Source organism: Coenobita brevimanus, chromosome 50 (genome assembly GCF_032717465.1).
Source record: "Coenobita brevimanus isolate Jiangsu-jjx chromosome 50, ASM3271746v2, whole genome shotgun sequence".
Classification (NCBI taxonomy): Eukaryota; Metazoa; Arthropoda; class Malacostraca; order Decapoda; family Coenobitidae; genus Coenobita; species Coenobita brevimanus.
In genome coordinates, this window is record NC_137003.1 from 2,324,327 (window position 1) to 2,350,701 (window position 26,375).

A 26,375-nucleotide genomic window follows, 5' to 3' on the forward strand; every position below is an offset into this window, starting at 1 on the left:
GTAACTTTGGTTTTATCACGTATCTCTCTCTCTCTCTCTCTCTCTCTCTCTCACACACACACACACACACACACACACACACACACACACACACACACACACACACACACACACTTCAGCCCTCCATACCTCAGTCCCTTCATTCCGATGACGTGTTTTCCCATATATTTTAACTTTACAAACAACTTGGCCCAGTTTATGAAGGACGTATTGAGGTGGTAAATGAAGGTCTTTTTACCTTATTCCTCAAGGTTGTGTGTGTGTGTGTGTGTGTGTGTGTGTGTGTTAAAGTATCATGCAGTAGTCACATATATAGAGGTAAGTGTAAGTGGTGTGTGTGTGTGTGTGTGTGTGTGTGTGTGTGTGTGTCAAAGTATCATGCAGTAGTCACTTATATAGAGGTAAGTGTTTGTAAGTGGTGTGTGTGTGTGTGTGTGTGTGTGTGATCGAGGTATCTTGCAGTAGTCACATATATTAAAGTAAGTGTTGGTAAGTGGTGTGTGTGTGTGTGTGTGTGTGTGTGTGTGTGTGTGTGTGTGTGTGTGTGTGTAATCAAGGTATCATGCAGTAGTCACATAAAATAAGTGTTGGTAAGTGGTGTGTGTGTGTGTGTGTGTGTGTGTGTGTGTGTGTGTGTGTGTGTGTGTAATCAAGGTATCATGCAATAGTCACATATAGTAAGTAATTGTAGGTAAGTGGTGTGTGTGTGTATGTGTGTGTGTGTGTGTGTAATCAAGGCATCATGCAATAGTCACATATAGTAAAGTAAGTTTAGGTAAGTGGTGCGTGTGTGTGTGTGTGTGTGTGTGTGTGTGTGTGTGTGTGTAATCAAGGTATCATGCAATAGTCACATAAAGTAAGTGTTGGTAAGTGGTGTGTGTGTGTGTGTGTGTGTGTGTGTAATCAGTGTATCACGCAGTAGTCATATATAATAAGTGTAAGTGGTGTGTGTGTGTGTGTGTGTGTGTGTGTGTGTGTGTGTGTGTGTGTGTAATCAAGGTATCATGCAGTAGTCACATAAAGTAAGTGTTGGTAAGTGGTGTGTGTGTGTGTGTGTGTGTAATCAAGGTATCATGCAGTAGTCACATAAAGTAAGTGTTGGTAAGTGGTGTGTGTGTGTGTGTGTGTGTGTGTGTGTGTGTGTGTGTGTGTGTGTGTGTGTGTGTGTGTGTAATCAAGGTATCATGCAGTAGTCACATAAAGTAAGTGTTGGTAAGTGGTGTGTGTGTGTGTGTGTGTGTGTGTGTGTGTGTGTGTGTAATCAAGGTATCATGCAGTAGTCACATAAAGTAAGTGTTGGTAAGTGGTGTGTGTGTGTGTGTGTGTGTGTGTGTGTGTGTGTGTGTGTGTAATCAAGGTATCATGCAGTAGTCACTTAAAGTAAGTGTTGGTAAGTGGTGTCAGTGTTGGCAGGCGGGACAACTTAAGTGAACAACAACATAAATTACCCACACACACGCACCCTCCCTCACAGCACCTCTTAAGCCGGCCATTTTTAACATCATTATGGTCACGTTTTGCCTGATATGTTATTCCTGCCAGACGATTTTATTCAGCTGAGTGTCTTACTTCCACCACTAACCCCCTCCCTACCCTGACCTAATTATTAATTCATTAATGGTAGATACAGACGATTTTATTCAGCTTAGGAGAGTCTTTTCGAACTGGACGGGGCAGCTACGGCCTTCATAAACCCCTCCTGTGCTGGGCTTTTATTCTATGTAAAAAAAAATCGTCCGGAGGTGCTATAATTAAAGAATACGTCCTCGGGCTGAAGCGGTTAACTCTTACGTAGGCACCTTTCAAATATTTTCTTCATGCTGACGCCATTGGATTTTATTTTGCTTTAAACAACTCTTACCTCTCTCTCTCTCTCTCTCTCTCTCTCTCTCTCTCTCTCTCAGTTCACCGAATAACATTAATAACGAACATAAACTAAAAATACACACTTCTTTTTTTATGCCCCCCCCTCTCTCCCCTCCACCTCCCCTCTCTTCCCTCTTCCCTTTCCTACCCCCTTTCTCTTCCTTCCCCTCACTCCTACCTTTCCCCTTCCTTTCCTACCTCTGTGCCTCTCCTTTTCTTTCCTCCCATTCCTATACCCTCCCTCTCCATTCCCCACCCTCCCCTCCCCTCCCCTCCCCCACATATATACGGCACCAGGTGTAGGGAATTTATGGCCATAAGTCCTACAGTCCCGCCCCTTCAGCGCCCCTCAAATTTTTCCCTACAGCCTTAGAATTCCCCTAAATCACTGACGCGGAGAGAGAGAGAAAGGGGAGAGGGGAGGAAGTGATGAAAGAGAGAGAGAGAGAGAGAGAGAGAGAATTAGGCTACACCCTTTTAATACGGTGACGCCTAAATATTCTGTTGTTACTAACTCAGACATATTTTATTCAGCTTCTAACAAACCTTTCGAGGTAGAGGGTGATAGATATAGATTTCCTAAGCCCTTCACTGCTAGGGCACTCTCTGAAGTTGACAAAGAGTTATGTGGCAGTGGTAAGAACAACATTAAGATGCTGTGGTGTGTGGTGGGATAGTCTCAGCACTTGTCTTGTCAGTGTGTATAGTTACGGTCAAGGGTGTGGCACGATTTCTGAGAGGATGTAACTTTCCTTCCTCTACTAACACCCTCTCGCCCTCACCTTCCATCACTGCAGCCTCACCTTCCATCACCCCTACTCGTTATCCCATCAAACATACCCCTGTACCCAACTCCCCTTAGTTTTACCTTTCTTCCTTCTCTTTACCCATTCCTCCCTGCCTGCCTCACACACACACACACACACACACACACACACACACACACACACACACACACACACACACACACACACACACACACACACACACACACACACACACACACACACACACACACACACACACACACACACACACACACACACACACACACACACACACACATCTTCCCTGCATTCCACACTCGTCTCTTCTCCCCAGTTAGTTTTTATTCAGGATCTCACGTTTCTTCTTTTCCTTCCCGTCATTCAGAAAGAAGTTTTAGCTATTTATTTATATTTCTTTCTTTTTGTAGTTACATTTCCCACTGTAGGTTGGTGAAATGTGGAGTGAGTGAGGAAGGTGTTTAATAAGGAAGTGTGAAGGTAGGATGGGTAATACGGTATGCAGGATGAGAGGCTGGTAGGCAGGATGACACCATGTACAGCAGGCAGAAGGAGGGACAAAGAGGCAGGCAGGTAGGTAGGCAGGGAGAGAGGTAGGCAGGTAGGGAATGAGGATTGGAAGCAGAGAGAGAGAGCAAGGCAGACAGGCAGGCAGACAGATAGGTTGGGGTGACCCGTTGAAAGGCTTCGCAATCTTTACCTGCCGTCACTCTGTTATATTGGCTCCTCCAGGGTAGGAGAGAGAGAGGGAGGGAGGGCGCCATTTTGGTTCATGATATCACGCTAAATGAATATATACCGTTATCAGTGTTAATCCTGAATGGATGCATACTTGCAGCAAATGGGTGATCTCTCTCACACACACACACACACACACACACACACACACACACACACACACACACACACACACACACACACACACACACACACACACACACACACACACACACACACACACACACACCAGTTCATGTCATTAGGCCAGTACAACAATAGCGTGTCCTTTTCCTCTTCACCAGCGTCGGGTTTTTCACTCACCAATGTTGGCCTTTTGAGCCGCACACATATATGTTATTGTGGCCCACGTTTTCTGTTCCTCTGCTGTATATCTGAAGGAGGTTACAGGAAATATTGGATGCTTTTTTTTTTTTTGTCTCATTTACTTTCCTTTTTTCCCCAGTTAATTCTTAGTTGCCTTTAGCCTGCCTAATTCCTTTCACCACTGTGTCGTGTCACACACACACACACACACACACACACACACACACACACACACACACACACACACACACACACACACACACACACACACACACACACACACACACACACACACACACACACACACACACAGTAATTAAGTGAACCAGCTCATTAGCGCAATACAGCCAAGCAATATTTTTATCCTAATTATTACCACAGCCGTCCAGACCCACCATTATACGAGTATATATTTTTTGTTTCCACTCGCTACTGCGTGGTTTATTATTGACTTTGGGTTAATTTGTGAATGTACATGTGGAAAGACGGGGAAGATTGGGAATGAAAAGGAGAGAGAGAGAGAGAGAGAGAGAGAGATCAAAGCCCTCCCTCTTGAAAGTTCCCAGTTCCCAGATGCTCCCAGAGTCTTTGCATGAATTACTTCAATCTCTTAAAAGCTGTTACTCTCTCTCTCTCTCTCTCTCGACCCAGTTAATACTAAAGGGCAAGAATATTTCAACTCTCAGCACGATGACGCATTTTCATTAGCATTTCTTTTTTTCTATTTCTTCTCATTTTTTTTTTTTTTTTTTAACTCCTGGCAAGTCTTTTTAATCTTAAGGCAGTTTTGGAAGGAGGTGGTACTATGTCTGCTTGCTAAATGGCCTCAGTGCAGGGGTTTGGTGGTAGGTGGCCTAAAACCGTGTGTCAGCAGCAAGAATACAGTGTTAATATACCAAGGAGGCAAAGCAACACGTCAGCCTGGTGAATATAACACCGTGACTTGCGGTGCATAATACCAAGGAGGCAAAGCAACACGTCAGCCTGGTGAATATAACACCGTGACTTGCGGTGCATAATACCAAGGAGGCAAAGCAACACGTCAGCCTGGTGAATATAACACCGTGACTTGCGGTGCATAATACCAAGGAGGCAAAGCAACACGTCAGCCTGGTGAATATAACACCGTGACTTGCGGTGCATAATACCAAGGAGGCAAAGCAACACGTCAGCCTGGTGAATATAACACCGTGACTTGCGGTGCATAATACCAAGGAGGCAAAGCAACACGTCAGCCTGGTGAATATAACACCGTGACTTGCGGTGCATAATACCAAGGAGGCAAAGCAACACGTCAGCCTGGTGAATATAACACCGTGACTTGCGGTGCATAATACCAAGGAGGCAAAGCAACACGTCAGCCTGGTGAATATAACACCGTGACTTGCGGTGCATAATACCAAGGAGGCAAAGCAACACGTCAGCCTGGTGAATATAACACCGTGACTTGCGGTGCATAATACCAAGGAGGCAAAGCAACACGTCAGCCTGGTGAATATAACACCGTGACTTGCGGTGCATAATACCAAGGAGGCAAAGCAACACGTCAGCCTGGTGAATATAACACCGTGACTTGCGGTGCATTGATGTGACTTCACTGACATCGTTCCTCGTACGCTGCAGTAACATGTGATATTCTTTAGTCCCACCCATAACGTTAAACTTCTTCCTCCTCCTCCTCCTCCTTTTTTTTTTTTTTTTTTTTTTGTTAGTAAAATAATATCTCGTTACCTGAAATATAACACATTTATCATTGGCAGGTAAAGAGTTAACCTAAATATATTTTCCTTCTTTACAGGTAAGTGAGGGACGTAACAGTGACATAAGAGTGAAGGTGATTTATCCTACGTCAACTCAGGTTAGTTAGCTGTATACAAGCAGTGATTAGTCCTCAGGTATGTGTATATTATTATTATTATTATTATTATTATTATTATTTGTGTCTTATTGTGAATATGTAATTGAATGATTGCAGGATTGTGTATGAGTATGTTTGTGGTTGTTTATGCGTATGTTTATACTTGAATAGGGATTATTATTATTATTATTATTATTATTATTATTATTATTATTATTATTATTATTATTGGTGTCTTTTTTTTGTATATGTAATTGAAAGATTGCAGGATAGTGTATGAGTACGGTATGTTTGTGGTTGTTTATGGGTATGTTTATGCATGGGTGTGTATATATATTCAGTTGTGCATGTTTATGTGTAATGTGGTATTTGTGTGTAAAATGCATCATTCATGTGTATCCATATGGTTGTGTAATTAGGTCGGGATATATGTGTAACTTTCATTTTTAGCTTACAGTAGCAATCAGCAATTTTCCTTTAGTCTTCCATTGTATATGTTCTTCGTCTTTATTTTATTTTCTTCTTTATTTACTTTTACTTTATTTTATTTTCCGTATTTTCTTCTTCTTCTTCATCTTTCTTGTCAGTTAAAAGCCCCTCCTTGTAGCTCTTTTTTGCTCTGTGTTTGTCGCCATCTTAAATCCCCAGTACATTTTTTCCCTTCTTTTCCCCTCTTCTGTTTTTCACCTTCCCTGATCCCCTCTCTTCCCTGTCTCCCTGTCCCCTAATCCCTGTCTTCTCTAAAAGTGAGAAAAAAGTGAGGGCTTGTGAGGTCGGGCTGGTTTTGGAGTTCAGGCAAGAAAACTTAAGTAGTAAAGAGGCGGGAAGAATATTGAGTAGGTGTGTGTGTGTGTGTGTGTGTGTGTGTGTGTGTGTGTGTGTGTGTGTGTGTGTGTTAAAGGAATTATTCACCGCAACTTTACTCGGGATGAAGAAGTTAACCTCACCAATTTAGTGATTTATTTTACTACGTTCTTGTTATCTCAGAAGGACTTTATTCAGCTGATTATATAAGTTAGGTCTTTATTAACCCCTTCACTGTAGGTCTAAGTAAAGTCTAATAAAACTGATGGTAGCAGTAATAAAGCCAAAATGGCGTCCTCGAGGTGAAGGGGTTACAGAGCTGTGTGTTTACCTCACTCTGGTACACAAACACTGACTAGTAAATATAAACAAAAATATACACACAGATACACCCACACAGACCAGGAAGATACCTGTGTGTTTCCTTTATCATGCTTGGAGCTGGTGGTGTAGGTGGAATACGTACACACACACACACACACACACACACACACACACACACACACACACACAGACCAGGAAGATACCTGTGTGTTTCCTTTATCATGCTTGGAGCTGGTGGTGTAGGCAGAATACGTACACACACACACACACACACACACACACACACACACACACACACACACACACACACACACACACACACACACACACACACACAAACCCACACAGACCAGGAAGATACCTGTGTGTTTCCTTTATCATGCTTGGAGCTGGTGGTGTAGGTGGAATACGTACATACACACACACACACACACACACACACACACACACACACACACACACACACACACACACACAGACCAGGAAGATACCTGTGTGTTTCCTTTATCATGCTTGGAGCTGGGGGTGTAGGCAGAATACGTACACACACACACACACACACACACACACAGACCAGGAAGATACCTGTGTGTTTCCTTTATCATGCTTGGAGCTGGTGGGTGTAGGCAGAATACGTACACACACACACACACACACACACACACACACACACACACACACACACACACACACACCAGTGCCTCCATTGGTAACCCTTGGCAACCTTCATCACCTTTGATGATAACGTACTCAGTAAAACAGAGAGAGAGAGAGAGAGAGAGAGAGAGAGAGAGAGAGAGAGAGAGAGAGAGAGAGAGAGAGTGAGTTGTGAAAAATGTGTGGTTGAATCCTATCTCACATTTGCTTTAAGTTTGATGTTGGGCAGGGAGAGGGAAGGGGTAGGGTAGGGGAGGAAGAAGGAAGGGGAGGGAGGGGAAGGGAAGAATGGAGAGTTTGGGGTACGTGAGGAGGAGAGAGGGAAGTAGATGAAGGACAGAAAGCGAGGGGTATAAGGATAAGGAGGAAAAGGGAAGCATCGAAAGTGTAAGAGGATTTGAGAGAGAGAGAGAGAGAGAGAGAGAGAGAGCGGTATTAATTAAGACAGCGGGGAAGTGTGAGATAAGTTTGTGCAAGAGTCCAAATAAACGATAGAGTGTATCTTAAAAGCTAATGAGAAAGTGTAAACAAACTTTTGTTAGGCAGCCACTTGTCTGTGTAGGCATGAGTTGGCCCTTTGATTTTACAGTATAGTACTTGTGTGTGTGTGTGTGTGTGTGTGTGAGAGAGAGAGAGAGAGAGAGAGAGAGAGAGAGAGAGAGAGAGAGAGAGAGAGGTGTACTGAAAATTTGAGTATTCATAATGATGTAAGCAGTGTTATATATCCCTCATTATTCTGGCCAGCCTTTCTCTTACAAGTTTCATCTCTCTCTCTCTCTCTCTTTCAACATACATCATCTTAGGAACTCACTGTGGTCAGCGCTTGTTGGATTAGGGAAGAGGTCGAAGGTTAGGGAGGGTAGGAGAGAGAGAGAGAGAGAGAATTTGTGTGTGTGTGTGTGTGTGTGTGTGTGTGTGTGTGTGTGTGTGTGTGTGTGTGTGTGTGTGTGTGTGTGTGTGTGTGTACAATCTATCCCATCACACTGTCGCTGGACGAAGGGATGTCGCTAATGGCAACACGGCCCTGTTGATTAGAGAGAGAGAGAGAGGATAAGTTTACATAGTTGGTACATAGACCAGACAGACCCTGACACGCTAGGTCTCTCTCTCTCTCTCTCTCTCTCTCTCTCTCTCTCTCTCTCTCTCTCTCACACTATGTAGTGTAGCTGTGTGATGGAGGACTGACTTAAATGGGCAGACCCTGTAGGGATTTGACCGCGTGGAGAAGAGGCACGGGTGGATGGATGGACGGATGAGAGGTTGAGGAGTGGATAGGAAGGTGGCCAAATGGATGGATTGATGGACGGATAGATGGATGAGTGAATGGATAGATGAATGAATGTGTTGGGAGAGTGGGATTAGTTAATGAATGAATAGATGGATCGATGAATGAAGTAAAAAATGGATGAATGGATGATGTAGGTAATGAGTGAGGTGGATAAATGGATGACAGCAGCTTCAATCCGACGACGTTTTTTTGTTGCTATTTCCAAACAATATTTTTCGATGCTTTCTTCTAACAATATTTTTCGTTGTTATCTGTAAACAAATACTTTAGCTTGGGAGACACTTTTCAAACTGGAGAGGTTAGATAAAGCCTTCCTTTACCCCTTCACTATACAATAAACCCTTCCTTTACTCCTTCACTATACAGTAAACCCTTCCTTTACCCCTTCACTATACGCTGTTTCAATAAAGCAGAATAAAATGGTGTGTAGGCAGCAAGAATACATCATTATAACATGTCATGGTGTCTGTGTGTCAGTTTAGGTGTCAGTTGATCCATTACATTACAGGTGTGTGTATATGCGGGTGTGTTTAGGTGCACATTTTAGTACATATCCTATCAATGTGTACAGCCATGGAACTTATATTGTGTGTGTGGAACATTTCACACACACACACACACACACACACACACACACACACACACACACACACACACACACACACAGGTCCTTTCATTAGTGGTGTATATACCGGTATTACACCACGATATTCTCATGCATATACTCATAGTTTGCATGTTTTCATTTTAAATATACTGTACGAGAATATAAACTACAAAATACAGAAATATGGTTTGCTGTTGAGATGGGAGGTGAATGTCACAGGACCTGCCCTCCTCAAATTTTATACCCGTGGTGGTTATCTGCCTCAGTGACCCTCGTGCAGTCGATAGGCATAGATATCTGCCTCAGTGACCCTCGTGCAGTCGATAGGCATAGATATCTGCCTCAGTGACCCTCGTGCAGTCGATAGGAATAGATATCTGCCTCAGCGACCCTCGTGCAGTCGATTGGCATAGATATCTGCCTCAGCGACCCTCGTGCAGTCGATAGGCATAGATATCTGCCTCAGTGACCCTCATGCAGTCGATAGGCATAGATATCTGCCTCAGTGACCCTCGTGCAGTCGATAGGCATAGATATCTGCCTCAGTGACCCTCGTGCAGTCGATAGGCATAGATATCTGCCTCAGTGACCCTCGTGCAGTCGATAGGCATAGATATATTTAAGCCCTGTAAATACCTGGTAAGGCAGAGGCACCTGGTATACCTGTGTGAATATGGCTGGATCCCAAAGTGCCTGTACACGAGTATTGTTAGTATTTGTGAGTGTCCTTCATTAGCCTGTTAGTATTTGTGAGTGTCCTTCATTAGCCTATTAGTATTTGTGAGTGTCCTTCATTAGCCTGTTAGTATTGTTAGTATTTGTGAGTGTCCTTCATTAGCCTGTTAGTATTTATGAGTGTCCTTCATTAGCCTGTTAGTATTTGTGAGTGTCCTTCATTAGCCTGTTAGTATTTGTGAGTGTCCTTCATTAACCTGTTAGTATTTGTGAGTGTCCTTCATTAACCTGTTAGTATTTGTGAGTGTCCTTCATTAGCCTGTTAGTATTGTTAGTATTTATGAGTGTCTTTCATTAGCCTGTTAGTATTTGTGAGTGTCCTTCATTAGCCTGTTAGTATTTGTGAGTGTCCTTCATTAGCCTGTTAGTATTGTTAGTATTTATGAGTGTCTTTCATTAACCTGTTAGTATTTGTGAGTGTCCTTCATTAGCCTGTTAGTATTTGTGAGTGTCCTTCATTAGCCTGTTAGTATTTGTGAGTGTCCTTCATTAGCCTGTTAGTATTGTTGTATATGTGAGTGTCCTTCATTAGCCTGTTAGTATTGTTAGTATTTGTGAGTGACCTTCATTAGCCTGTTAGTATTTGTGAGTGTCCTTCATTAGCCTGTTAGTATTTGTGAGTGTCCTTCATTAGCCTGTTAGTATTTGTGAGTGTCCTTCATTAGCCTGTTAGTATTGTTAGTATTTGTGAGTGTCCTTCATTAGCCTGTTAGTATTTATGAGTGTCCTTCATTAGCCTGTTAGTATTTGTGAGTGTCCTTCATTAGCCTGTTAGTATTGTTAGTATTTGTGAGTGTCCTTCATTAGCCTGTTAGTATTTGTGAGTGTCCTTCATTAGCCTGTTAGTATTGTTAGTATTTGTGAGTGTCCTTCATTAGCCTGTTAGTATTGTCAGTATTTGTGAGTGTCCTTCATTAGCCTGTTAGTATTGTTAGTATTTGTGAGTGTCCTTCATTAGCCTGTTAGTATTGTTAGTATTTGTGAGTGTCCTTCATTAGCCTGTTAGTATTTGTGAGTGTCCTTCATTAGCCTGTTAGTATTTGTGAGTGTCCTTCATTAGCCTGTTAGTATTTGTGAGTGTCCTTCATTAGCCTGTTAGTATTGTTAGTATTTGTGAGTGTCCTTCATTAGCCTGTTAGTATTTGTGAGTGTCCTTCATTAGCCTGTTAGTATTGTTAGTATTTGTGAGTGTCCTTCATTAGCCTGTTAGTATTGTTAGTATTTGTGAGTGTCCTTCATTAGCCTGTTAGTATTGTTAGTATTTGTGAGTGTCTTTCATTAGCCTGTGTGTCTGCTTTCATTTCGCTGTTGGTGGCGGTACCTTTGTGTGTTTTTGTCTCGCTGTCATCCCACTCCTCTCCCTCCATCTGTCTCGTTCCTTTCTTACCTTCCTACTCCTATTTTCTGTCTCTAATACCTCCTTTTTGTCACAACCATTTCTCTCTCCTCTGTTTTCTCCCATTTTCTTTTTATGTCCTTTGTCTCTTTTCATCAATTCCTCTTGTACTTCCTTTTTCCTTCTGCAATTTTCCTCTTCCTTCATCTGTCTCCTTCCTTTCTTCCCTTCCATTCTTTAATCTTCGTCTTCAATACCTCTTTTACGACTGCATTGTCTCTTTCATCTTTCCTCCTCCTTTCCTTTCTTCCCCTGTTCTTCATTCCCCATACCTCCATTCTTACCTCTACCCTCTCCATCTCATATCCTGTTCGTCCTTTTCCTTTCCTTCCTTACCCGTACTCCCAGCCGTCAGTAACATCTTGCCTTTGTCTTTCTCGTATTTCCTTCTCCCTCTTCCCTCTGCTTACCTCCTCTTTCCCTTTATCCCTTCCTCACCTCTCTCCCTATTCTCTCCTCTTCCTCCTGTTACCTCATAGTCCCCTTTCCCCTCCCTCCTTTCCCCCCTCCCTCCTTTCCCCCCTCCCTCCTTCCCCCCCTCCCTCCTTCCCTTCCCAGGCCAGACCCCAGAGTCTATCACCGTCACCACCAATCTTCCTCTGAGCTTCTCCCCTCCCTTCCGTCTCCCTTTTTCTCACCGTCTTTCTCTCTCCTCTCACCTTTTGTCCCTGCTTTCTTTGTCTCCGGCTCTTCTCTTCCCTTCCTCTATTTGGTTTCTCTTCTCTTCTCTCGCTTTTTCTTATTTTTCTTCATTGATATATGCTTCTTCTCTCTCTCTCTCTCTCTCTCTCTCTCTCTGACCCCAGCTCTAATTGCATGAACGCTGACCACCGAGTTCTAAAGGTGTTGAGAGAGAGAGAGAGAGAGAGAGAGAGAGAGAGGAATGACAGCGAGAAGTTGAAAGCCCACTGGACACTGTACATACATTATTGTGAAAACGAAAGTCTTCAGTCAACATTAACTCCCCCTTCCCCCCCCCCTCTCTCTCTCTCTCTCTCTCTCTCTCTCGTGGAAGTAACAAAAAATGAATTAGAGGGAAAGTGAGAGAAAAGAACCCAAGGCCTAATTAACATAAGAGCTAAGAATGTCACATAAAGGGATGATTAGGAGAGGAAATAAGAACAACAACAAACAGGAAGTGAGGAAGGAAGAGACCGAGAAGACATGCATCAGAGAAAATAAGATAAGGATATAGACCAAGACCAGCAGGTAAGTAGGCCAAGGATTATATTATTAGGTAAAGAAATGAAGAGTAAAGAAAACAGTCCTGTAAATGGAAATAAAGACATAGAATATAAAGCACTTAAAATAACAGGACAAAAATGTTGAAAAGATCAGGAAAAATTGCAGAACAAGTTAAATAGAAAACAATGTACAAGGAAGAGATGATAACGAAGACAGGAAGGAAGGAAGGAAGCACGCCTGAATGAAGAGGGTGGAGGGAGGGAGAAAGAAAGCTGAGGGATTATCTTAAAATAGGACACAGACGACAGAATAGCGGTACACACACACACACACACACACACACACACACACACACACACACACACACACACACACACACACACACACACACACACACACACACATCTGGTCTCCCCTCAGAGTGACACTAAACATACAGGTAACACATTCACCTTTCCCCTCATTATGCCTCTCCCTCCTCCCCTCCTCCTTCCTCTTTTATCTCTCTTGTCTTGCTGCTTCTTCCATCTTTCCCCCCTCCTCCTCTCGAACTTCCTCCTTCCACTGTCCCCTCTTCCTGCCCCTCCGTCCTCCTCCCTCTCTTTCCTTCCCTCTCCTCTCACTCTCTCTTTTCTTGGTTCGTCCCCATTTTCTTTTCCCTTTCCCCTCACTCCATACTTCTTACTCCCTCTTGTCTCTCTCCTCCCTGTCCCCTCTTTCCATACTCCTCGCTCCTTCCCCTCTCTTCTTTCACTCCTCTCCATCCTCCACATTTTTTCTCCCCTACCATTCCTCTCCTCTTTTGTCTTCCTCCTCTTCCCTCCCCTCTCTTCCTCGCATTCTCTCCACCACGTAATTATTCCCTCCTCCTCACACTTTTAACACTTTTTCTTTCCCTTCGCTTCAGCCTCTCTTCCTTCTCTTCCTCCTTCCCTTCTCCCAGCCCTTCCCTCCCCTCTCCTTCTCTATATCTCTCCCTCCCTCCCTTCTCACTCCCCCAGTCTCCCTTCCCTTCCCTCGTTCCCTTGCATTCTCTCCCTCCAACACACACCTGACAGACAACACAGTACCCGACACCTCCAACACCCACCTTTTTACTCTCTCTCTCTCTCTCTCTCTCTCTCTCTCCGATATATGTTCATTTTAATTGCCGGTATGTGTGTGTGTGTGTGTGTGTGTGTGTGTGTGTGTGTGTGTGTGTGTGTGTGTGTGTGTGTGTGTGTGTGGGCTTGGGGACTATGCATTGTGGACATGTGCGTTTGATGTGTGCGTCTGCATATGTATGTGTGAAAAAAATGAATATGCAGCACAAGTCTTTTTGATGTGCTTGTGTGTGTGCGCGTGCATGTGTGTAAATTATGTGTGTATGCAAGTGTGCATTTAATTGGATTACGAAAAGCACCAGATTGGTAACTTTGTGTGTGAGAGAGAGAGAGAGAGTGAGAGAGAGAGCATAGCGTCAGACAAGGACAAATAAACAATCTCGTAGCAAACAGGGAACACAAACACTTATGATGAATGGCCAGGCACACGGTGGTGAGAGAGAGAGAGAGAGAGAGACTAAGAAATTACTTCTTTCCTCCTCTACACTCTCTTCCTTCTCTCCTATATTGTTTCTTTCTCACGCACTGCCACCTTTCCTCCTATCTCTTCCTCCTTTCCTCGCACATATTCCGTCCTTCCTTCCTTTCTTCCCGAATAATGTTTCCTCTCTCCTACACTCCCACCTTCCTTACATTCCTCCTTCATAATGTCCATCCCATCTTCCCTCCCTCCTTCCCTCCCCCTCCCCACCCATCTCTCCTCCCTCACTACTTTCCCTCCCTCTCTCCTTCACATCCATCTCCCTTTATTCATCCAGCCTTACGTCCATCCATCACACTTTCCAACCATTAATCAATCCTTTAAGTGATTACCCTTACACAGTTCCTATCCAAATATTAGTACACTAGTGCATGTCCACACACACACACACACACACACACACACACACACACACACACACACACACACACACACACATGGTATCAGCCACAGGGGCTAAAACAACAGGTGAACGACGGGGTTAGGCAGAAAAACCAAGGAAGACGAAATAGAAGAAAACACAGCATTAAGATGGAGGGAGATAGAGGCTGGTAATGAGAGAGAAAGAGAGAGAGAGAGAGAGAGAGAGAGAGAGAGCCTGAGGGGGCAAATGGCTTTATCTTAATTGGGAAAGAATTTGTAGAGATGAGACCAAGAGAGAGAGGGGAGAAAGAGGGGAAGAGGGGGAGGATGAATGTGGGTGTGGGTGTGCGCAAATGTGTGGGTGTGGGTGTGGGTGTGGGTGTGTGGGTGTGTATGTGAGAGGGAGAGAGAGAGAGAGAGAAAGAGAGAGAGAGAGAGAGAGAGAGAGACTGTGACGGGAAAATGAGGAAGGAAAGGAGAGGATGAGAAACTGAGAAAGCAGAAGGCGAAATGGAAAGGGAATAAGGAAGAGGGAAAGATTGAGAAAGAGTGAGGAAGGAAGATGAAAGTGCGAGGAGATTAAGAAAGGGAATGGAAGCATGAGAGAGGAGAAGAGAATGAGAGATACTTGAGAGAACGGACAGAACTTATATTGATTTTTTTCCTCTCTCTTTCTCTCTCTCTCATAATTTTCCTTCAGTCATTACTCGTCTGTTACCAGTTCTTATTGATTTTCCTTTTTTCCGTTGATAATCATTCTTCCTATTAATTTTCGTCATCCTTCTTTTTCCTTCTTCCCCTTTCTTTCCCTTTCTGTTACCTCCATTGTTCCCTCGTTTCTTTCCCCTTTCCCCTCCTTTTCCCCTCCTTTCAGTAGTCATTCCTTAAATTTCTGTGATCATTACATTTTTTTCCATCAGAGAGTAAGTCAGTTAATCTTAAGGTCAGGCACAGAAAAGGGACAGTAAGGTCTGTGTGGCCTTTGGATCTCTGTATATCATTTCCTTCATCTTCATTCTCATCTCTTCCTTCGTTTTCGTCCTTCCACTCTTCTCTTCCTTCTTCTCTCTCATCGTTCTTCTTGCTACGTCATTCCTCCTTTCATTCTTTGATCCCTCCCATATATATATTTTTCTCTCTTCTATTTCCTCTCTTTCCCCTTCTCATCTCATCTCTTTCCTCTCTGGTTTGCCTCTCTTCCTCCCTTCATTTTCCTCATGTCATTGTCTTCCTCTTCTCTCCTCTTCCTTTCCTCTCCTCCTCTTCCTCCTCCTCATCTCTTCCTCTTCCTCCTCTCTCCTCCCCGTCTCACATGAATAATGGCCCAGCTGTCCACAACTCTCCATTTCTTTTCTTTTTGCCGCCTTACTGTCACACTTGTAATTTGTTCAGCTGAGAGAGAGAGAGAGAGAGAGAATGTAGGACAGACTGAAACAACCTACTGAAAATATAAGAGAAAAACGAAAGAAAAAATAGAAAAATCACACACACACACACACACACACACACACACACACACACACACACACACACACACACACATACACACACACACACACACACACAGACAAAGACGCAGAATAACAACATGCCTGTGTACTAGAAGGGTGAGTGTAAGTACTTTAAAACAAAAATCTGGGTACGGTATGTTTTTGTCCATAGGTAAGTGTGTTTGTGTTGTAGATAAGGTGGCTGGGTAGGTAGAGATAGTGTATAAGTGTGGTGTAAGTGTGTTTGTGTTGTAGATAAGGTGGCTGGGTAAGTAGAGATAGTTTATAAGTGTGGTGTAAGTGTGTTTGTGTTGTAGATAAGGTGGCTGGGTAGGTAGAGATAGTGTATAAGTGTGGTGTAAGTGTGTTTGTGTTGTAGATAAGGTGGCTGGGTAGGTAGAGATAGTGTATAAGTGTGGTGTAAGTGTGTTTGTGTTGTAGATAAGGTGGCTGGGTAGGTAGAGATAGTGTATAAGTGTGGTGTAAGTGTGTTTGTGTTGTAGATAAGGTGGCTGGGTAGGTAGAGATAGTGTATAAGTGTGGTGTAAGTGTGTTTGTGTTGTAGATAAGGTGGCTGGGTAGGTAGAGATAGTGTATAAGTGTGGTGTAAGTGTGTTTATGTTGTAGATAAGGTGGCTGGGTAGGTAGAGATAGTGTATAAGTGTGGTGTAAGTGTGTTTGTGTTGTAGATAAGGTGGCTGGGTAGGTAGAGATAGTGTATAAGTGTAGTGTAAGTGTGTTTGTGTTGTAGATAAGGTGGCTAGGTAGGTAGAGATAATGTATAAGTGTAGTGTAAGTGTGTTTGTGTTGTAGATAAGGTGGCTGGGTAGGTAGAGATAGTGTATAAGTGTGGTGTAAGTGTGTTTGTGTTGTAGATAAGGTGGCTGGGTAGGTAGAGATAGTGTATAAGTGTAGTGTAAGTGTGTTTGTGTTGTAGATAAGGTGGCTGGGTAGGTAGAGATAGTGTATAAGTGTGGTGTAAGTGTGTTTGTAAGTATATACCCTCGTCTTGTGCGTCTGGGAATGTTGAGTCGTAAATCTGAATTAAGAACAAGGTAAGTTGTGTGTGTGTGTGTGTGTGTGTGTGTGTGTGTACATTATTCGCCTCTCTTACACTAAGTCTTGTGAAAATCTTGAAGTCATCCAGTAAAGAATCAAAAGCCGTGTGGAACTTCCCTCATAAGCCTCTTACCATCACGTTGTCTCGAATATTTTTGTTGTGTCAAAGTTTATTGGGAAATAACACAAACATCTGACATTTTCCTTGACAAATCTTATAATACCCAAACAGCTTCCTTGACAAAAATACCAGCCATTGGTGTTTGTTGTGAGAAAGCTGGTGTGTAGGTGGTGTGGCGGTAGTGGGAAGAGAGAGAGAGAGAGAGAGGAATGAAAGAAGGAGGGAAGGGAGAGAGGGGAAAATAAAGAGAAGGGGGAAGAAGAAGAAAGGGAGAGAGGGGAGAATAAAGGGAAGGGGGAACAAGAGGAAAGGGAGAGAGGGGAGAATAAAGGGAAGGGGGAACAAGAGGAGAGGGAGAGAGCTGAGAATAAAGAGAAGAGGGAAGGGGGAGGGGGAGAATAAAGGGAAGAGGGAAGGGAGAGAGGGGAGAATAAAGGGAAGGGAGAGAGGGGAGAATAAAGGGAAGAAGGAAGGGAGAGAGGGGAGAGTAAAGGGAAGAAGGAAGGGAGAGAGGGGAGAATAAAGGGAATGGGGAGAAGGGAGAAAAGATCCCACACATAGCAACGCATTCCTTGTGTCCCTGTCATACGCTGAAGAGAAGAAGTATGGAAGGAAGGATTGGGAAGGAAGATGAAGGAAAGAGATGAAAAATGAAGGAAGGGGAAGGAAGATGAAGGAAAGAGAAGGAAGGAGGGGAGGGGAAGGAGGGTGAAGAGGAAGCAGAGTGGCTGAAAGTAACGGGAAGCGAGGGAAATGAGTGAGAGGTAGGAATGGAAAAAAAGTGAAAGGGAGAGTAAAAGTAAAGGAGGTAAAGGAAAGGGAGGGACAGAAGGAAGAGAGGGGAGGGGAAGGGTGGGTGGGAAGTAAGTAAGAGGAAGAGAAAAAGAGGGGAAGGGAGAGGACGGGAGGGTAAGGGGGGTAGGGGTGAGAAGCTTCCGTGAATTTAAGAAACGTAATACGGAGGAAGATCACACACACACACACACACACACACACACACACACACACACACACACACACACACACACACACACACACACACACACACACACACACACACACACACACACACACACACACACACACACACACACACACACACACACACACACACACACACACACACACACACAGAGGTAAGAACACGGATGACAGATATAGGCCTACAAGAAAAGGAGGAGAGAGAGGGGAGGAAGAAGAAATCAGAAGTCTGCGAAATTAGGGAAGGAAGAATAAGGGGAGACAAGACATGAGATTCGAGGGAAGATTACTGGGGAGGAGAAGGGAGAGAAGAGGAAGGGGGAGTGTGATAGAAGGAAGAGGGGAGAGGATGGTGAGGGAGAAGAGATGGGAAGGAGGAAATAAGACAGAATTAATCAACTATAGAGAGAGGGAGGGAAGAGAAGGGTATACAGTAGATTGAGGGAAGGACAAACAGAGAGAGAGAGAGAGAGAGAGAGAACAATAAAGAACGGACAGTGTAACTTGAGACGATGATGTGGGATAGGGGCATTCTGTATCCCTCACCGCTGAACAAAAAGTGTGTGTGTGTGTGCTGCTGTACCACTGCACTTCTCAACACTTACAGCATGGGCCTCACTTTACCTCCTCACTTAACACTTAAAGCATGGGCCTCACTTTACCCCCTCACTTAACACAACATGGGCCTTCCTTTACCCTCTCACCTAGCACTTACAGCATGGGCCTCACTTTACCCCCTCACTTAACACTTACAGCATGGGGCCCACTTTACCCCCTTCACTTAACACTTACAGCATGGGGCTCACCGTACCCCCTGAAGCTCCATGTCACAAAGAATTACCTATGGCCAGAGAAACATGCCAAGCCTCCCTCATTCTAGGAATATTAGGTAGTGGAGGAGTATCAAGTAGAAGAGGTGAATTATTAGGTAAATTTTTGTATCTGTGTACAGGAAAATATATCAAGCCTGTCCGCGTTAAGTAATATTAACCAGAAGAGGGAAGTATCAGGCAGATGAGGCCAATTATTAGTCGAACTTCTGCATCTGTGGGCAAAGAAACATACCAAGTCTTTCACAGTTTAGGACTATTATCCAGCAGAGGAGAGTGTCAAGTGGATGAGGTGAAATATTGGCCAACTTTTGTATCTTTGGGCAGAGAGACATACCAAGTGTCTCTCAACTTTAATGGAAAGTGACAAGTAGAAGCGGTGAATTATTATGCGACCTTTGTCCCAACTTTACCTCGTAAGTCACATTCTTGACCCGTGTACTGTAATATGAATCTTATCTTTGTTGCTACTAAGGTGGTGAAAATACAAACAAACTCTACGGAACCTCTCTCCTTTACTTCCTTCTTTATTCTTCCTTTCTTCCCTAACCCTTCAGACCCTCCCTTCCTCGTCTTCTTTTCCCCCCTTCCTCCTTCTCTTCCCTGCTGTTTCCCCCCCCCCCCCCGCCTTTTTCTCCCTCTCTCAGTCTCTCCTTCCCATGTTTCCTCCAAGTATCCGTCCCCTTCCCTTCCCCCTTCCAGTCTTTCCTCCTTTTGTTTCCTCCAGTTTTCTCTCGCCTTCCTTGCCCTCTCCCAGTTTCTCCTCTTGTTTCCTCCAATTTTCTCTCCACTTCCCCTCCCTCTCCCAGTCATTCCTCCCCTTGTTTCCTCCAATTTTCTCTCCCCTTTGCCTCCCTCTCCCAATCTTTCCTCCCCTTGTTTCCTTCACAACCACAACACAACATCACAAACCAGCTTAATGCTGCTCTTGACACATGACACGAAAATTATTATGCCTTAAGGGAGGAGGGAGGGAGGGAGGGAGAAGGAAGGGAAGATGGAGGAAAGTAAGAAGTGCGAGGAGAATGAAAAGAGAGGAAAGGAAAATGCTGAGAAAGGATGATGATGATGATGATGGGGGGGAGGGGAGAAGGGTAGGAAGGAGCAGGAGGGGGAAAGTAGATGGATGGTAAGAGAGAGAGGAGGAGTGTGGGAAAATGTGAGAATAGGAGTGTAAGAAAGGAAAGTTGGGTTAGTTAGTTTTAGTTAGATCTGACTGACCCGAGAAAAGGGAGGGGATGGCTTACGTTGTGGGGAGGAAAGAGGCTGTTTGGGGTGAGGGTTGGGGTGGGGGTGGAGGGTACGGGAAGGTGTGGGGATGGGGGAGGGGAGGGACTGTTTTGGAAAAAGGGTGGGGATGAGAGTGATGGGTAAGGGAAGGTGGGGGGGGTGGAAGTTGGGAGGGGAGGGGTGTTTGTAGGTGGGGGTGGAGAGCAAGGGAAAAGTTTTGGTGAGAAAGTGTACAGTTGGGAGGCAACGACTGAACACCAGGTTTTGGCCGTATTCATGAAGTTTATCGATCCCAAGTTGCCTTTGTTATTGCATTTATCTTACACACACACACACACACACACACACACACACACACACACACAGTAAATAACAACGTGATAATACAACCAATCAATTTAGTTGTGTCCATAATTCACTTGTTTGTATCCTTGTTTACCGTAAAAATTGGTGCACATATTTTATAAACCTGAATTCAGGAAAGGATAAGGAAATGTGCATTTGTTATTTGTTTTATTTATTTAACTTTATTATTTAGTTAATTATTTTGTGGGTTATTTGAAACCTGTGAAGAAATTGGAGGGGTACAGGGCAAGTGGAGGGATCTAGGAGAGGGATGGGTTGACAGAGAGAGAGGGGGGGGGGTAGGAGTGGAGCTATGGGGGTTTTGGGTGTTAGGTCACGTTACCTAACCTGCTTTGTGTCATGAGGGGAGAGGGAGGAAATGGAAGGAATGCAGGAAGTGAGGGAGGGAGAAAGAGAAGAAAGGAAACCAGAAGGAGGGAGGAAAAGAAAGCTGGAGGAAGAGAGAGAAGGAAACCAAGAGGAAGGAGGGAGGGAGGAAAACAATTGTAGAGATAGTAAGGAAGATGGATGAAAGGAGGAAAAGAAAGGTGGAAAGAGGGAGGGAAAGAAAATTGGAGGGAATGAAGAAGAAAAAGGTGGAATGAAGGAGGAAAGAGAAAAATGGAAGGAGGGAGGAAAAGAAACCAGAAGAACAAGAGATAATATACAAAGAAAAAGTGAAGGAAATGAGATGATAGATGGGAGTGAGGAAAGGAATGAGATGATGGAATGGGGTGGAAGGCCAAAGGAAGAGATGAGGGGAGAAAGAACGGGTGAGAAAGGAATTAGGTATGACAGAGAGAGAGAGAGACGTATAAAAGAACAAATAACATGCGAGCGAAAGAAGGAAAAGAAATTAAAAGTAGAATATTAATAGGAAAAGAAGAGGAAGGGGAGAAAAGGGAGGGAAATAGGGAAGGGAAGGAAGATGGGTGAGGGAGGTGCGGAGGCGTGGCACAGATGGATGAGGGAGGGAGGGAGAGTGAGAGGGAGGAAAGTGCCTCAGAGGGGAAGGAAGAGGGGAGAGATAAAGAGAGAGATGGGAGAGATAACGTAAAAAAAATACAGACTTAATCAGAAGAGAGAGAGAGAGAGAAGTGAGTAATGAGTGTATAACTTTGTGGATACAGGTTAACCCTTAAGACGCGAGGCCACTTCTGAACTGAAAGTGGTACGGTAAGAGGTTCCTTAAGTGAGAGAGAGAGAGAGAGAGATGAGGGGTGTTGTTGATATGACAGCATGACACTTGTACTCGTTGCTTCCATGACACTAGGCGGGCTGTGTCCTTTCTCAATCTCCTCCTTTCTTCCTCATCCCTATCCCTTATTTCTCCCCTCCCTTCTTCCTCTTCCTAATCTTTTCTTTCTCCCCTTCACCCTTTTCATCACCTTTCCTTCTCCACTTCTTCATTCACCCATTTTTCCAGTCCATCATCGGCTCGCCCTATTCCGGCTCTCCTCCCTCTTTTCCATTTCCTTCTCTCCCTCTCCCCTTTTGACCCTTCCCTCTCAATGTCTTTCTATTTTCCGTTTCTCCCCCACCCCTCTGCACTCTCTCAACCCCTCCCTTTCCCTCTTCCCTCTCCCCATCCCTCTACTTTCGCTTTCTCCCTTCCTTCTGCCACTTTTCCCTCACACTTCTCTACCTTGTGTATTCCTCTCTTCCCTTTCTCGTTGTGGTGGTGATGACTGTGATGTACGTGTGGTGTTGGTGGTATTGTTATTGATATGCCGGTAGTTTTTCTGGGTGTGGTGATGGTGGTGGTTCAGATAATGGTGATGGTGGTGGTGTGGTAGTGATGGTGGTAGCAGTTGTGATGGTAGTGGTGATCATGGTAGTGGTGGTAGTAGTAATCTGAGTGCAGTGGTGGTAATAGTGATCTGAGTGTGGTGGTGATTTTATGATAGTGATGGTAATAGCAGACGTGATGGTAGTGGTAATGATGGTAGTAATAGACATCTGAGTGTGGTGGTGGTTTTGTAGTTAATGATGGTGATAGTAGTGGTGATGATAGTGGCAGTGATGGTGATGGTGGTAATAGTGATCTGAGTGTGGGGTTGTGGTGGTTTTGTGTTATTGTTGGTGGTTGTAGTTGTGATGGTGGTGGCAGTGATGGTGTTGGTGGTAGTAGTGATCTGAGTGTGGCGGTGGTGGTGGTGGTGATGGCATTAGTGGTGTGGTGTTAGTGGTGGCAGTGGTGAAGATGATGTTAATGATGGTGATGATGGTGTTAGTGGCGGTAGTGGTGGTGATGGTAGTGGTGGTGGTAGTGTTAATGGTGTAGTGAGGGACGCTACACTTCTTACCACAAAACCTTCCCTGACCAACAAAAAAGGTAATGAGTGTGTGGACAGGTGTGGGAGAGGGTGAGTGTCACTGAGTGAGAGTGAGTATGACAGAAGGAGTGGCTGAGGTGATGAGTGTGTATGGACGTGAGTGACATGACTAACGTGGAGAGAATGAGTTTGGCTGAGTGTGAAATGAGTAACTGGGAGAGAATAAGAGAGGAATTGAGTGTGTGCTGGAGTTGAGTGAGTGAGTATGAGTAAGCAAATCAGTAACGCCTTTTTTTATATTCTGTTGTGTGTGCAAGTGAATGATATGAATAACTGAGAGAGAATGAGAGTAGAGGTGAGAGGGTGTTGACAGTGTGGCTAAGAGTAATGAAGATATATGAACACTGAGGTAATTATGCTTCTTAGATGAATGAAGTGTGTACACATCCACTACCACATGTATCCACTGACCTGAATGACACTGTGTGGTGGTGGCGTAAAGGAAATTAATATATTGTTAGCTTAGTGCAGGGAGTAAGATAGATTGATAGATTAGTTGAAGGATTCATTAATGGAGAGAGAGAGAGACTCCACATCTCCCCAATCTGTAATGTGTAATGGTAAAGTGCCCTTGATCTCTCTCTCTCTCTCTCTCTCTCTCTCTCTCTCTCTCTCTCTCTCTCTCTCATACAAGGGGGTCCCCGCCGCCTTCAATTAACCCTCCACCTGCCACCAAACACTTCACTGGAGATGGATGCTGACACCCTCCACCCCGTCATTCTCCTCTTCCTCTTCTTTCCTCTCTTTTCTTTCTCTTTTCCTCCTCGTCATCATCATCATCGTTGTCGCCATGTGTATATTCATATGTTTCCTCCTCTTAATATTGTGTATATTCACCCCTGGCCTTTCCACTATACCGTATTTTGACTTCCTCTCCTCTTTTTACCACAGCCAGGGAGGTTATGTTTTTGTCGGCATTGGTTTGTTTGTCTGTTTGTTAACAGGATTACTCAAAAAGTTACGCACGGATTTCCTTTTTTGTGTGTGTGGGGGGGGGGAGGGGGGGCAGAGTATCGTCCAAGGAACAGTCCATTAAATTTTTGTGGTGATCCGGATCATCATCCGGATCCAGGAATTTTTTTAAAGGATTCTCTGCCATTGCGGGATAGTGGCAGTTTCAACATATTTGCTCCAGCTCGATAAATAATGCCTTTTTTTTTTTTTTTTTTTTTTTTTTTTTTTTTTATGTGTCCGACTCTGGGCAAAGGCTTCAGGGCCTATATCTCGGGGGCAGTAGCCTATCCCAAGGCCCAGTAGTCCTCCTACACCTCCACATGCCTACAATGTTTGCACAAAAATTACAAGATAACATCATAAGATCCACCACACACTCCACCTTGACCCAGGTTTGCATCTCGGATTGCTCTTGTTTTTTACTGAACTTCCTCTTCCCTCTTTTACTTAGTTTTTTTTTTTTTCCTCTCTCCTCTTTATATTTTTTTACTTCTATTTTCCCCTTTTTCTTCCCGTCCCCCCGCCGTTTTAATTAACCCTGTTCCCTTTTCTTTTGCCCTTCTTTTCTCCTCCTCCTCCTCCACCTTTTTCTCTTCGTCTTCATTTTCTTCCTCTTCTTTTTTCTTCTTCCTCGTCTAATTCTCTTCTTGATAGTGTATGGTGCATAGGATGACTGTGTGTGTGTGTGTGTGTGTGTGTGTGTTTACAAAGAGCCACTTACCACTGACAGTTCACGTCCTCCTAAGAGTTAACCTGTATCCACAAACTTATATTCACATTACTTACCTCTCTCTCTCTCTCTCTCTCTCTCTCTCTCTCTCTCTCAGCCCCTTTACTGTCTCATTATCACGTCTTTCACACCTGATTCTCACCTGTCTTCTTCCTTGTATATTTTAATCATTCCTCCACCACACGCCATGTCATCTTCATTTCCCTTCTATTGTTTTTTCAGCTTTATTCACTTTTATAATAACCCTTCAAACCCCTTCAGTCCGAGGACTTATCATTATTATTATTTTTATTATTATTATTATTATTAGTGGTGGTGGTAGGTGGGGGCGCTCACCACCCACTCACTCGATGTAGTGCTGCTGTCGGGTGTCTGCCCTTTTCTCTCCTTCATCCTTCTTTCCTTCCATCCTCTTCTGTCTTTCTTTTCTTCATTCTTTCCTCTTCCTTCTGCCTGTGGGTGACTCTACACTGAGTGACAAGCCAAATGGTTTCCTGTACACCAGGAAACCATTTATTACGCTGGGTGGTAACCATATAACCAATTTTTGGCGCCTGGTGGTTTAGTGGGTAATTATTGCATTCCAGTCGGATTGAGCCGGTGAAGGTTTATATCCAAAGGGTGGTTGGGGTTGATTGTTCATGTAATGCCACTTAGGGGATGAGTGAGGCTGGTCACTCTCATCTTAAATGTCGGAACCAACTGCCTATCCTCGGGCTCCTACGCTCCTGATAGGGCAATGTAGGATTTAATGATAGATGGATGGATTATTATTATTATTATTATTATTAATCCTTTGATTTACTTTGCATTTAAGTCTGTCAGTTCCACGACGTCATATTTATCCTTACTAGATACAAGCAATTTATTCAGCGTAGGAAATATTTTCCGTATTGAGTGGTTTATAGTCAGATCGACCTGTACACCTGAGATGTATGGGGCAACTAGGGTATGTTTGTTCGACCTGTACACCTGAGATGTATGGGGCAACTAGGGTATGTTTGTTCGACCTGTACACCTGAGATGTATGGGGCAACTAGGGTGTGTTTGTTCGACCTGTGCACCTGAGATGTATGGGGCAACTAGGGTGTGTTTGTTCGACCTGTACACCTGAGATGTATGGGGCAACTAGGGTGTGTTTGTTCGACCTGTACACCTGAGATGTATGGGGCAACTAGGGTGTGTTTGTTCGACCTGTACACCTGAGATGTATGGGGCAACTAGGGTATGTTTGTTCGACCTGTGCACCTGAGATGTATGGGGCAACTAGGGTGTGTTTGTTTCGCGGCTGCTGATTGGCCACCGATGGTCATTGAAGTGGTGAACAGACAAGGAAAGTAAGCTGCCAAACATTCCCCCGGAATACGACACGCAACCGTCGATTTTACATCCGGGTACCTATTTTTAGTTCTAGGTACGAACAGGCTAGGGCAAAGGAGACCGTGCCTAAAGGTCTCGTGGTCGACCCGGGAATCGAACCCGGGAACTCTCGCTTGCGAGGCGAGTGTGCTACCGTTACACCATCGTCCACCCGGTCATTGAAGTAACAGCATTCATGTATTGTAGTGCAACATGCGGACGCAGGTGTACACCGTGAGTAGATAACAGTGCAACATGCGGACGTACTGTAGGTGGTACACCATTGTGGTGGATGCAGTGCACCATGCGGACGTGGGTGCATTACTGCCGTGGGTGGACATTATAGTTCAACGATGCGGACGTAGGTGTACACCGTGGGTGGATGCAAAACATGCGGATGTTACAAATAGGTGTACACCATGGGTAGGATGCAGTGCAACATAC

At 44.2% G+C, this 26,375-nt stretch overlaps 1 protein-coding gene and 1 non-coding gene across 2 annotated transcripts in view; both read right to left on the minus strand.

Annotated features, from left to right (window-relative positions):
• LOC145399853 (uncharacterized) overlaps positions 1–26,375 on the minus strand; it is a 143,114-nt gene that overhangs the window by 19,958 nt on the left and 96,781 nt on the right. The window lies entirely within an intron of this gene.
• Positions 26,031–26,104, minus strand: TRNAA-CGC (transfer RNA alanine (anticodon CGC)). The gene has a single exon. It is a non-coding gene; the product is annotated as a tRNA-Ala (tRNA).